This window comes from Elephas maximus, chromosome 2 (genome assembly GCF_024166365.1).
Source record: "Elephas maximus indicus isolate mEleMax1 chromosome 2, mEleMax1 primary haplotype, whole genome shotgun sequence".
NCBI lineage: Eukaryota > Metazoa > Chordata > Mammalia > Proboscidea > Elephantidae > Elephas > Elephas maximus.
Window position 1 is genome coordinate 119,307,966 of NC_064820.1, and position 12,814 is coordinate 119,320,779.

A 12,814-nucleotide genomic window follows, 5' to 3' on the forward strand; every position below is an offset into this window, starting at 1 on the left:
GAATAGTTCAAGAGGTTGCTTTTTAAATCCATTTGTTTAATTAGTACTTATTGAGCTCTGTGCTTAGCGAGGTACAAGGGGGATATAAAAACAAATTACACTGAATCCTATCTCACGAGCTCACACAATTGAGTGGGGATGATGTGACACATTCTTAAATTGACATAATCCAACTTGGAAGTCAAATTGGCTAGTGAAAACTTTATGAATAGAAGCAGAACATTGTCTGACATAGTGCCAGAAGATGAGTCCCTCAGGTTGAAAGGCACTCAAAATACAGCTGGAGAAGAGCTACCTTCTCAAAGTAGAGTCAACACTCATGACGTGGAGGGAGTCAAGCTTTCGGGACCTTCATTTGCTGATGTGGCATGATGCAAAATGAGAAGAAACACCTGCAAACATCCATTAATAATAGGCATGTGGAATGCACAAAGTATGAATCTAGAAATAATTGGAAGTCATCAAAAATGAAATGGAATACATCAAGACTGATATTCCAGGCATTAGTTAGATGAAATGGACTGGTGTTGGCCATTTGGAGTCAGACAATCATATAGTCTACTATGCTGGGAACGACATATTGAGGAAGAACGGCACCACACTCATTGTCAAAAAGAATATTTCAAGATCTATCCTGATAGGATATCCTGATATCCTGTCAGTGGTAGGATAATATCCATATGTCTACAAGGAAGACCAGTCTATACGACTATTATTCAAATTTATGCACCAACCACTAATGCCAAAGATGAGGAAATTGAAATATATATATATATATATATTTAACCAACTTCTGCAGTCTGAAATTGATTAGATATGCAATCAAGATGCATTGATAATTACTGGAAATGAAGAAGGGTCAGTAGTTGGAAAATATGGCCTTAGTGATGGAAACAATGCCAGAGACAGCATGATAGAATTTTGTAAGACCAACAACTTATTCATTGCAAATGCCTTTACTCAGCAACATAAACGGTGACTATATACATGGACTCTCCAGATGGAATATAGTGTGATGATACCAAATCAGGGATCCTGTCCCGCCTAACTAAATTTGGCACATGATCCAAGCCATCCTAACCTGCATCCCCAGGTTAGATTCCCTGAATCTAGAGTAAAGGACAGAGTTCATCCTCATTTTAGTGGTCTTAACGATTCTTATTTCCAGTTTTGTTTCCTCCTAATTTCTGAGTCTGTTTTTCTAATCTTCCTGAGGTTAGATATTTTTCAAAATCTTCACTTTAAGTAGGTTTGTCAGAGTTGGGTTTTTGGTGCTATGTAGGATATCTGTTGTTTATTGACACAGATCCAGCCTCTACTCCTCTACCCTGCTCTCTGTCCCAGAAGGCTGACCTGAATGGACTAGGTCATCAGGCTTCTCTTGCCCTGGTTTCTGATTTCTGGTCAGGATTTGACAATGGGGAGCTCCTACAGGAGATCAGAGGAAGGAAGAGAGTGAGGTCATATCTCTTGGTTCCCTCTTGGGAAGTTACCTTGGGCTGGTTGTGTCTCTTGACCAAGCCTGGGCTCTGATTGTAAAGGATAAAGAATTGCCATGCTAATAAAACACATAACACTGTCAAGTCTCTTATGCTAAGATAAGTGGATTGGTGAAGAAGGTATGAGACCTTGAAAAATTGAATGAGGTCAGACATAGGCAAGGCCAAGAAACTTTTGCTTCTGAATTCGCCTGAATCTCTCTTGCTGGGTGTGATCATTAACATTGTGTGTCAACTTGGCTGGGCCATGATTCTCAGTGGTTTGGCAGTTATGATGCAGTTTGGCAGTCGTATAATGATGTAATCACCTCCATGATGAGATCTGATATAATGTGATTACCTCCATGATGATATCTGTTGTAAGTAGCCAATCAGTTGATAGGGAATTTCTTTAGGGATGTGGCCTTCATCCAATATATGTGGACTTTCTGGCAAAGCTTGCTGGCTTTTTGCTCTGCTTTGGATCTTGCCTGTGGCTTGTCAGCATCTGACCTCCAGTTCTTGGACTGCGATCTTGGATTAATTCTTCGGCCTTTGCAGCTGTGAGCCATCAGCCTGCCATCTGACCTGTGGATCTTGGATTCATCAGCCCCTGCAGCTACATAAGTTAGGAGAAGCCTTTAGCCTTCAGCCTTCAGCCTGACACCTGACCAATGGACTTGAGACTTGCCAGCCTCTACAACCATGTGAGCCATTTCCTTGAGATAAATCTCTCTCTCTCTCTATGATATGCTTTTCTACAGAACCCGGCCTAAGACACTAGGAAAAGGAGCTTCTTCTTGACCCCACTCAATCTGAGGGAACTAACCCTACTTTAAGGAGCCCTGGTGGTGCAATGGTTAAGCACTCAAATACTAACGAAAAGTCTGTGGTTCGAACTCACGCAGTGGCTCCAAGGGAAAAAAGACCTGGCGATCTGCTCCCATAAACATTACAGTTTGGGAAACCCCATGGGGTCATTGTATTCTGTCATATAGGGTCACTATGAGTTGAAATTAACTCCACGTCACCCAACAACAACAACCCTCCTCTACTTAAAACCTTTCAATGACTATACTTGAAGCCATTGTGTCAGTTACCTCAGCAGTTTATGTCTTCTGTACCCACCCCCCGCACATTTTCTCTCGGTCCATGGAGAGAGTTAGACCCCTACATTTCCAAGGACTTCCCCAAAAGAAGATAGCTTGTATGCTACAAGAATAAAAGACTTTGTCATTCTTCACCATTAGGAGCCTAGAAAGTTAGCATGGGAGTAGAGTCTAATGGCGTTAAAGCAAAGAGGATGAAATACAATCAGATAATGCTGAATTCATTGAACTGGATGCACTCATTTGAGATTCAGAATTTAATGTGTTGGCTTGAACACTTGAGAGGGTCGTTAATAGTCTGCTAGATTGGCTAATTCAAATCTCCACCCAAAGTTGGCTTACAGTTAATAAGGTTAAAATGCCAGCATTCTGCTTTTATTCTGAAAAGTAAGAGTATGATGTTCAGGAAGATAGGAATGTTGGCATGGATCTATTATGTGTAACCTATTTAGTTATGGCAATGGGTTGGGTTATTTATTTACCTTCAATCATACCCTCTGGGAGGACATGGAGGGCACTCCCTTCAATAAACAATTAAAAAAATCATTTGTGAGAAGGACACCAGCATCCTGAAGCACTCTGAGTTTGCAGTTCCCTGTAGGCCAGTTATAATGTTGGGGGGTATTTCAGTGGAATTGGATTTCTGATCTCAATAGGAATAATGGCATGTAGACTTACAGAGAACAGGTGGTGTGCAATTACTACAATAAAATCATGTTTAACACGATAATTAGAGGATTTTGACCTGCAGGGGTATCTAGAATGGCTTCGTAGAAATGAAATAGATATATAGCCTAGGAAATGCTTCTTGAAATACATGAGCAGAAAAAAATTAGGTTGGCTGGACAATAAAATAATTCGAGTTACCTTAGTTGATGTTTACAGCCTCTTAACCCAGTTCCCATACCCAAGTCAGTGAACAGACCCAGAGCTCCTCAGGTAAAGGGGAGCTGAGGTCTCTTTAAGGAAGGACTATGAAACAAACTGCCAAGCCTTCCCCAAATTTTCCTGAAGCCATTTTACAAAGGTGACTGTGCAATGGAGAGAAAAGAACTCAATCCTTCTCGGGGTTATTGAATATTGACTCTGAACTTCAACTGATCTTCAGAGGCCCAAAATGCGACTATAGTTCACAAGTTGCAGTCAGGGCTTGTCAAGCTCAGGTTATTGATGGAGTCTTGGCCAGAGTCTATGAAAAAGTTTGTCCAAGGAGCACATGAACTCATCTTCACGTTCTTTCCCCAGTTATTTAAAATACATGCTATACTTAGTAATTGGAACAATTTTCATATTGATTCCCTGGCTTGTGGGTTGTGGAGAAACAAGCATAAGCCCAGTTTATGGATGTATCTGTGCAGTATGTCAGCACTAGCAGGAAGTGTTTGGCTGCTGCACTGAAATCCCACTCAGTGAGGCCTAAAAGATATTTAAAAAAAAACAACAAAAAAACCATCGAGTCGATTCTGATTCACTGATGCATAGCAACCCTATAGGACAGAGTAGGTCTGCCCCAAAGGGTTTCCAAGGAGGCGCTGGTGTTCAAACTACCAACCTTTTGGTTAGCAACTGTAGCTCTTAACCACTAAGCCACCAGGGCAAATCCTCCAAGTGAGCAGACACTGAAGGGGAAAAGGGGTGAATCATGCTCATCTTTTCTGATTGCACTTCAGAACTTCTTCACCATTATCCATCCTGCTCTCTGCTCCCAGAAGGCTGATCTATGTAGACTATATCCATCGTCTATGGATTCTAGTTGAGTTTGGCCATTGGGAGTCTCTGTGGGGCTGTTTTAGGCTGTCTGTCCCTCAACCGGAGGTAGTCTCTTTTACACAACTGTAGTCTCTTGGGTTCTGATAACCCCTCCCTCCTCTTGTTCCTGCACTATCCCTGTGGTACGTCTGCATTGCCCTTCAGATTTGTAAATAACAGTTCCATCACCTTGACATGTGCTGTTTCTTGTTAAACCCTGATTGATATGGTTTCTTAACATCACAATACAGAGTGACCAACAAAATGAACCTATGCTCAGTTACCCACATTGATCCATATGTTGGCGTTATAGGAATAAATGACCTGAGTCATCAAAAGATTAAATTATGTGTGGTAAAAGTTTAAAATGTAAATACATTTTATATTCCACATTTTGGGCATGGATATTATTTTACCACTTTAAAAAATTTAGACATATTTTAGACCATTTTAAAGGCTGAAGAAACAGAGCCAGAAATATTAAAAGACTTGGCCAAAAATGTTCAAGTCATACAAGCAATGAGATTAGAATCTAATCCTGTGTCTTTTGATTTGACTTGTCTGATATCAGAGCCTGGTATATTCGTTATCCTCATTAGCAAGGACTTTTTCTGTAATTAGCTCAGTATGTTCTATCTTTATGGATATAGTACATTTTATATAATCAGCCACTGGATATGACTTCATAGAATCTTTGACAAATGTGGTGAATTTTACATTGTAATTTGCATTTATTTATCTTTCGAATTATATACTGAACTTCTGAAGTCTAGACTTTGTATTTTTATTTCTGTATGCTTAATACTTAGCACAGTGTCTGGCACTTAGTGTATATGCTACAATGTATTTGTTTAATAAATACACATCCTGAGTGAAAAGTTAGATGAGTCTTTTCTGAATGGATTGCTTTCTTTGAATATCTTCACCCAGTCTCTTATTGTCAGGTACCATCGAGTTGATTCTGACTCACAGCAACCTCATGTGACAGGGTAGAACTACCCCATAGGGTTCCCTTGGCTGCAAACTTTAAGGAAGCAGATTGTCAGGTCTTACTTCCATGGAGCCTCTGGGTGGGTTTGAACTGACAACTTTTAGCTTGAACTGAATGGCCTGATATCTTTCAAACTTGTTTCTCAGACATGACATACGTGAAGCCAGGAAGCTCTCATTTCCAACCCAACAGAGGATCATACATTCTAACTTACCCGATTTTGGGGCTATTATAAAGAATCTTTTTATCTTCAATGTTTCGATCATAGAGCAGAAGTCAGCGTTGTTTTATAACCAGGAGCAAACCTTCTTATTTACATTCTTCCTCGCTCCACAGAAGGCTTCTGTGATCACATCACCAGCTCTGTAATTACAGAATCAGGAAGCACATCTTTGAAATTCAGAACTTGCTCTTCAGGCGATCTTTGGGACATCCTCAGGTATTTATGTGTGATGAGATTTATTGACAGAATACCTTTCTAGCTTCAAAGGCAGACTGAGAGCCTGGCCAGGGTTGTATAGCCAGTGTACTATGTCAAGGACACTAGCATACAAAGCCTCATGGACCTGAGGGAACTCCCTGAGGACATATGCTCTGGGGACTGTCTCTAGCCAAGGTCATTTGCAGCGTATCCCTGCAGGCTGGCAGTGAAACACAAGCCCAGGAAGCTTGAGGACTGTCATTGTTAGAATAGTGATGTGAGATCTAATACAGTTCGGATCACTTAATTATCGAATTTTTAGTCAGACCTTCTTGTTTTCAAGCAAAAGGGAATAAACCTAACCTTCTAGGCCTAGTAAACTAGGCTACCAGATGCAATTCTATTTAGTGACATTGTGCATTTAATCCACTCAAGAATGCATGTGTGAACATACGGAGAGAAGGGCATGTCGACACATTAAAGTTGTGACAATCCAAGAGGCTAGCAGAGAACACTGGCTTTGTTATTTTTTCCAACATTCCCTGTGCTGACGGTTGCTTACAATAAATGAGTTTGCCAGTGGCTGTTTCTCTGTCTCCTTGAGGCAGCTGCCTACTACTGCTGTTTGTACAGAATCTTGAATGAAGGGATGGCTCGTTCTTCTTAGTTTTCACTTTCAGCTGTTAAATTGCATCCTCGATGAAACTGAAAATGACATTTGCTAAGAAATGGCACTATTCTTTGACTTCTTTATTTTCTTAGCCTAGTGTAATTTTGGAATTAGGATGTGAGACTGGTGGTGGAGGCTGGAAGGTATAGAGGCAGGAAAAGCTAAGCATTTATGGCTCTATTAGATTTTAAACACATTGGGTGAGCAAGTATTAATGCCTTTAGAAAACTAAATAACTAAGTATCCCCTGCCCCTCATCCAAAAAAAAAAAAAAACACGAAGCATCAGCCAGAGCAGAAGTTTTTTTATGGTTTTAACATTTGATTACAGAATTTGTCAACTTGTAATTTACATCCACCAATATTCTGGACACCCCTTTCACAGCATTTGTGAGGATATGCAAAGGAATATTGCTATTCTTGCATAAGCTTGATACCAACAACTCAAATAATCAGGACAAATTGCCTTCTTGTTTGGATCTGCTACTGTTTTCTTGGTTTGTCATTGTGATTTCCAGTAGCCAAAGGAACTGGGTGGACTAGAATGTACGATGGTCTGCTGAGTTGGAAATGAGGGGATGCTAAAGGAAAGGAAGGAGAAGCTTCCACAGTGGCCAGTCTCTGGGGAAACTTTACTGTCTCTTCTACTTCCCAGAGACATCTTCGTTTTGTATTTTCTCCTCACGTTCACAGCTGTACACAGCAGAAATTTGTAAACAGGAGCTTGTCCATATCCTATCTGGGGATATGGGGCTTACTTAGAATACCAAGGGTGTCAGGAGAATAGATAATGCTGACAACAGAATCCTGAGCTCATTGCTATTAACAGACCCAAACAATTAGGTAGGTGTAACCACCTATGTGATTATAATATCTCAGAAAAGAGAGGAGGCTGAAATAGTGGCTCCCTCTGAACACATACCAGATGCCAACAGGCAGTCCCCATGGGCAAGAGAGCACGATTCATCCCCTGTGGCTTGCAAAAAATGGTCATGATATCATTGCCCTGCAGACACAAATGCTACCTGTGAATGAGTCAAGAATCGACACATCATTCAGCTCAACCAAGTAAAGGCTGTGGTCTCTAGAGACTCATACATCCCAGGCACAATTTCTTTCTTGTCTGCAAATCAGTCACTATGTGAAACTGTGTTAACTCTTCCAGCCCCTAGAGTAAGATGGCAGTATGAAAAGAGTACCAATTAGAGCTTCACAAAATGCCTACCTTACAGAGAGTGAGGGTTTTTTTAAGGGGTAATTTGATTTTTTTTTTTTTGGTTATTCCTTTATAAACTAGAGAATAGGGGCTCTCCTGCTGTCCTCCACATCTTCCTTTTACTTCATTTTTCACTCATTCTCTTGTTGATCCATCACTTATTGAGAACCTACCCTTGTCAGGCCACTGTGCTAGTCATAAGATGTATAAAGATGGATATAGTACAGAAGACTCTCAACCGCGAGGAACTCTGCCCTCCCCAAACTCCTAGCTGCACACACCTGGTTCTTCTGCACAAGAGTGCTTAACCTTGAGTCCACGTAATTCCTGAATATGCAAAACCATGGATACATGTATACATATGCAGAAAGCATACATAGCTTCTGTCAAATCTTCAAAAGATTCTAGGAAATAAATCTTTCAGAGTTATTGCTCCTCATAATTTGAGTAGATATAGAGGTGTGTTCAATTATGATAAAATTGGAAGAGATTAGACATCAGATTATACCTGCAAACTAAAAGCTGACAGACCTTAGGAGGAAAGGAAAAAACTAAGATTCTGACCATACAGTTGTGAAAGTCCCTAACTTCTGCAGAACAGAGAGAATCTTGTTAGCACATTCTGTCAGGCATCTGGGGCTTTGTAGAAAAAGTGATTGCACAACACATTGCGCATGTAAATACTGCAAAACAAAAGAATTTGAGTCACCATCAGCTACTGATCTACTTTGTACAAATCTAGCTATTTTTGTTCATCACGTAGCTTTACTTTGACTTTATAGAAACTAGGATGTTCTCTGGAGTATGGGAAGTTATTTTGCTAGATTTTTACTGTTGTAGGTTTATAGTTACGATTTTTTTGAATTATGTAAAATACCATGTCTTTAAACTTTTTAAGTATCAATAATCAATGTAATTTGGAAGCGCAGTATTTTAGTTATCTAGTGCTGGGTTTTTGTTGTTGTTGTTGTTAGTGCTGCTATAACAGCTTTAACAAACAGAAATTTATTTTCTCACAGTTTAGGAGGCTAGAAATCTGAACCAAGGGTGTCAGTTTTAGATAAAGTCTTTCTGTCTCTGTCAGCTTTAGAGGAAAGTCTTTGTCCCATCAGCTTCTGCATCATAGTTCCTTGGAGATCTGCACTTGCCTTGGCATCAATCTTCCCTTGGGTCTAGGAGGTTCTCAGTGCAAGTACTCTGGGTACGAAGGACACGCTCCACTCCAGTCTCTTCTTTCTTGGTGGTAGTGAGGTCCCCTGTCTCTGCTTGTTTCCCTCTCCTTTTATTTCTTGTAAGATAAAAGGTGACTCAAGTAAAGTGTGATTTGAGTAAGGATGTGATTTGAGTCACACCCTCTTGTAAGGCAGAGACTCAGTGACTCAAGATACACCCCATCCTAATCCTGCCTCATTAACATATGATTAGGATTTACAGCATCATGAAATGGAGGATAATTACATCAAATCACAAAATGGAGGACAACCATAAATTTTTTTTTTTTTTTTACAATACTGGAAATCATGGCATAACCAAGTTCACAAATCTTTTTGGGGGGACATAATTCAATCCATGATAAGCAGCAGATTTTTGAGTTTAGTACTGCTATTACAAAGAATACCATTGTTGACTTAAATCATAGTAAAAAGAACTCATAATTTACAAACTACTTTAAATTTTATTTAGCACTTTTTTTGGCATTATCATATTTAAGCTTCACAATGAACCTGTTAGATAAACACTACTACGTAGTGGTTAAGCATTTGGCTGCTAACCAAAAAGGTCAGCAGTTTAAATCCACCAGCCACTCCTTAGAAACCCTATGGAGCAGTTCCACTCTGTCCTATATGGTCACTATGAGTGGGAATCGACTTGACGCCAACATTTTTTTTTTTTTAAATCCTTATTTCACAGATAGGAAAATTGATGCTCAGAAAAATCCTACATATTAATTAGAACCTTCTTTGAAATAATTAGCTATGTTGGAATCCCAGGTAAGCAAAACATATATGCACAATGTCTCTTATTAGTAAAATCTAACACTTGATGAATGTTCTATTTATTTTATTAAAGACGGAGGGCTTTACTACATACAAAAATCATGAGTTTTCCATGTTTTGAACACAAGCATTCATTAATGAATTTATAGCTCGTATTTTTGCTGAAGGAGTCCCTGGGTGGCACTAAAGTTTAAGTGCTCGGCTACCAAATGAGCCTAGTTTGGTGGTTCAGGTTCACCGCGGAAGAAAGTCCTGATGATCTGCTCCTAAAAGTTCACAGTCATTGGAAACTCTCTGGACACAGTTTTCTCTGAAACACGTGGGGTTGTGTCATGAGTCAGAATCAACTAGACAACACTGGGTTTTTTTTTTTTTTTTTTGTAATCTTGCTGAGAGTTCCTGGGTGATACAAACAGTTAATACTCTCAGCTACTAACCCAAAGGTTGGTAGTTAGGGTCCACCCAGAGGAACCTTGGAAGAAAGGCCTAGTGACACACTTCTGAAAAAGCAGCCATTGAATTCTCTGTGGAGAAAAATTCTGCACTGACACAGGTGAGTCACCGTGAGTTGGAATCAATGGCAACTGTTCAACTGTTTGTTTTCATCTTTGCTGAATTTTTATGCTTTGTTCCATGAAATCAAATTGAGCAGTTATCTAACTCTGTTACAGAGTAGAGGGAAATACTAGCAACACTTCATCAGAAATAAATTGTTATCCACTGACTACTCTTCACCAGGCGTTACAGTAGATGCTTTACATACGTGGACATGAACTTATAGAAACAAGAATATTCCAGAAACAAACATTCCAGATGAGGAAACTGAGGTTTAGAACATTGTACAACTTAGCTAAAGTTAGGCAGTCCATGAGATGTCCATGTGGGATTCCAATTTAAGTCTTTCTATTTGGAAATTCTTTTCATTACCGTTACACATTTCTTGGAGAAACTTTGGGGGGAATACTGAAACATGGAGTTAACTGCTATGACTCTCAAATTAGTTATCCGCCTTTTGGGTCGCATGTCGTCTTAACGACAAGTAAAAGAAAAGCTGTGCCAGCTCACACTGATAGAAACTGACAAAAGTAATGCCTGTTGCTGATCTGTTTTCCCATTTCCTCTCTGAGAGTCAATTGAAAGGCTGCAGAAGCACCATCCAAAGGCGAAGAACTGTTTAGGGCCACTCAAAACGAATAGTGCTATTAGTTCTGACTGCAGATAAGCAGAATAAAGTTGGCAAGTATCTTTGCTGCTGTCCTTTGCCTTTCAGAGCCATCAGCCAAAGCCATGGAAGCTCCAGTGAATTTCACCTCTACTTTCTGCAAGGCTTGTTGGTAACACCGCAGCATCTCTTGAACGAACGTAAGTCATTTTCTGAGGTCTGGCAGAGTCAATAATTCCACATTTGAGTTTCTGAGGATGTCTTTTAGATGGTTTTATGTTTGCGTGTACATGTGTGCATGGATGCTTGCGTGTGTGTGTGTATCTAGGTCGTATCAACAAACTTAGATTGTTGCACACCCTGAAAGTGTTAACATTCACTGAGTACCAAATGTCATGGACTGAATTGTGACCTACAAAAATGTGTGTCAACTTGGCTAGACCATGATTCCCAGTACTGTGTCATTGTCCACCATTTTGTCATCTGATGCGATTTTCGTATGTGTTGTAAATCCTACCTGTATGATGTTAATGAGGGAGGACTTAATCTACAAGATTAGGTTGTATTTTGAGTCAATCGTTTTTGAGATATAAAAAAGAGAAGCGAGCAGAGAGACAGTGGGAACTCATACCACCAAGAAAGCAGTGCTGGGAGCAGAGCACATTCTTTAGATCTGAAGTTCCTGAGCTGAGAAGCTCCGAGACCAGAAGATTGATGACAAGGGCCTTCCCCCAGAACCAACAGAGAGAAAGCCTTCCTTTCAAGCTGGCACCCTGAATTTGGACTTCTAACCTCCTAGACTGTGAGACAATAAACTTTCATTTGTTAAACCCATCCACTGGTGGTATTTCTGTTACAGCAGCGCTAGATAACTAAGACACCAAATAGATCCAAATATGTCATATTCGTAATCTCTAATCTTGATATTAAATTTGCAAGACATCATCATCCCAATTTTACAAATACGGAAACCAAGTGTCATGAAAAATAATCTGTCCTAGATCTAGTACAGAGTTTTAGTCTACTGTGCTGCCTCAGATACTAAGTACATTGTAGGATGCAGACACAGACACATACATATAAACACAACTAACGATATTGTCACGTTCAGAATATCTGTATTTACAGGCCAGTCTTTCATCAGCACTGCTTGTGCAATAAGCAGTAGTACTGCCTAATGAAAGGAGTCCTGGTGGCAAAGTGGTTAAGAGCTCAGGTTGCTAACCAAAAGGTCGGCAGTTCGAATCCACCACCCACTCTCTGGAAACTCTATGGGGCAGTTCTACTCTGCTCTATAGGGTTGCTATGAGTTGGAATCGGCTTGACGGTACACAACCACAACAACAACTATCTAATGAAAATAATTTTTATTTCTTCAATAAATTTTTATTTAACTAGTTGGTCTGAATCCATTATAGGTTGACCAAAACTACCATGCCAAATTACAGGGATTCTTCTGCCACATAAAAGTTGAAAGAGATACATTATTTCAATTAAAAAAAAAAAAAAAAACCTCTTAACAGCAAGTAATTTTTTATTTTTAAGGACAAGAAGAATGAGGGACATTTTTGCCCTGAATCTACTCTGTCATCTCTATGGCCACCATTGAAATGTAAAGGTGGTTTTGTGACAATTTTTTCAAGCTAATGTTGTACTGCACGTGGTGTGACAGACCTATAATTATGTTCCCCCTTTTATTTCTTTAGAAAGAGAAATATAGACAACTTTTGTGTGTGAAATCAAGTAACAGGGTGAAACTCTGCCTCTGAGTACAGGGAGAGAGCATTCAATATTGAGTGTTGGAAAGGGGGGTTTTAATTTTCACTTATTCTAGGGGCAAGACTAAAGAAAAAAAAAAAAATCCTGAGCAAGGTAGGACTAAACAAGGTACAGTTTTGCCTCCAGAGGACAACAAAGGAAGAATTTTGTCATTTAATTTAACTAATGTCACCAAGGGGACAAACTACCTGATTACGTGAGCTCATGAGATTTATTTCCTTTACTTTGTTTCATTGCTGTGGA